Source organism: Rhineura floridana, chromosome 4, assembly GCF_030035675.1.
Source record: "Rhineura floridana isolate rRhiFlo1 chromosome 4, rRhiFlo1.hap2, whole genome shotgun sequence".
In the NCBI taxonomy this organism is placed as follows: domain Eukaryota; kingdom Metazoa; phylum Chordata; class Lepidosauria; order Squamata; family Rhineuridae; genus Rhineura; species Rhineura floridana.
The window spans coordinates 198,314,153-198,316,163 of NC_084483.1; the positions used below are offsets into that span (position 1 = coordinate 198,314,153).

The window sequence follows — 2,011 nt, forward strand, 5'->3', positions numbered from 1 at the left end:
CGTGGCTCAGCAGCAGAACACACATTTTTCATGCAGGGGGTCTCAAGTTCAACCCCTAGCATCACAAGGTATTGCTGGGAAAGTCCCCCATCTGAAACCCTGGAGAACCGCTGCAAGTCAGCATGGTGGCAAAATGGACTCCTCAGGCACTGGGTCTTCTGGGGAATAGGGCCATCTGAGGTCAGCGCTGAGGGTGATTCCTTCACCTACTCTTCTACAAGGTTGTATCCAATTAAGTTCCACTAAGAGTTAGGGATGGAAAGATCTGCCGATTTCGGGTCTCTCAGTGACTCATTTTTTTCAATAGTAAATTCAGTTCTCCAAATCTATGCAGCAATTTGCTATTGGCTAAAAATCCTCATGAAAATCCTCCAGCATTTTAGTGTGAATTTCTACTAATAAACACATTTTTGCAGGCAGTTTTGACTACTGTACACATTTTTGGCAAGCAATTTCTCATCACATAATGCATTTTGTATGTTATCGTCACTCATATACTCATTTTTATGTACGCTGTCCCCAACATATTTTTCAAGACATTGAAAGACATTGGTTGGCGAACTGCATTGCAAAATTCAAATAAGTGTGAATTTCGAGGGATGGCTGTGTTTCAGTTCTCATATTATTTTGGAAAGTGTGATTTGACTGGAAATGAGTACTGAATTGAATTTTTCACTCATTCTTGCTCAGAGCACATCTACTGAAATTAATGGAACTAAGTTAGATATGCCCATTAATTCTGGCTGCCTATTAGTTACCAGTCCAAGGTCAAGGTGTTGGTTCTGGTGTACAAAGCCCTGTGCAACTTGGGACCAGGGTACCTGAAAGACCATCTTACCCATTATATACCCAGTCAATCCCTATGCTCTGCAGGTGAGGGCCTCCTGCAGATACCATCATCAGGAGGTCTGTTCCACACAATGTAGGAAGCGGACCTTTACTGTATTGGCACCTACCCTTTGGAATTCCCTTTCATTAAATATTAGACAGGCACCATCTCTGTTGTCTTTTCAGCACCTACTGAAGACTCTTCTCAGTGGGACAGCACATGGCTTGCATGCAGAAGGTCCCAGGTTCAATCGCTGGTTGTTGTTGTTACATGCCTTCAAGTCAATTACAACTTATGGCTACCCTATGAATCTTTTTTTGATATATTCATAGGGTTTTCATGGTAAGAAGTATTCAGAGGTGGTTTACCATTGCCTTCCTCTAAGCCTACGGCATCCAGTGCTCCCAGGCTGTCTCTCATCCAAGTACTAACTGGGCCTGACCCTGCTTAGCTTCCAAGATCAGATGAGATTGGGCATGTTCAGGGTAGTATGGCCGTTCAATCACTGGTATCGCCAGTTAAAAGAGAATTTGGTGACAAGTGATCAGAAAGGCTCTTTTGCTTAAGACCCTGGATAGCAGAGATGGGGAACTACTTTCAGCCAGAGGTCTGGATCCAGAAGTGGCCAACCCTTCGTGGGCCACTTTGACAGGTGGGCAAGGTTGCCCACCTGTCAATCACCTATGGTCATATGAAATTTCAAGCCTCAGCTGCAAATGAAGATTCTTCCTAAGGACACAAGAACAGTCCACTGGATGGGTCAGGTCAGTGGTCCATCATAGTTCAGCACTCTTTTCTCACAGTGGCCAACCAGATGCCTATGGGAAGCACACAAGGAGGACACGAGCACAACCACACTCTTCCCACCTGTGATTCCTAGCCACTGGCATTCAGAGGCCAGATTAAATGTGGTGAAGTAGGAACTCTTGCTTTGAAACAGAAGCTTTCTTCTTGGATTTAAACAAAGAGGTAGAACACAGCCATTGTGGTTAGTAGCTGTTGATAGCCTTATCCTCCATAAATTTGCCTAATTCTCTTTTAAAAGCCATCCAGTTTCCTGTAAAGTGCCAAGTTCCTTTGCAGCCGTGGCTGGAGTTCAGTGCTTTTTCAATACGGTGCCTCTTTCTGTCTCTGTGCAGGGTGACAAAAAAGGCAATGAATCTCAGTTCAAATTTTCCCACA

General features: G+C 44.2%; 1 pseudogene; it reads right to left on the bottom strand.

Annotated features, from left to right (window-relative positions):
- Window positions 1–1,212: 1,212 nt before the first annotated feature.
- LOC133384670 (5S ribosomal RNA) lies at window positions 1,213–1,331 on the bottom strand (annotated as a pseudogene).
- Between the last annotated feature and the right edge of the window lie 680 nt (window positions 1,332–2,011).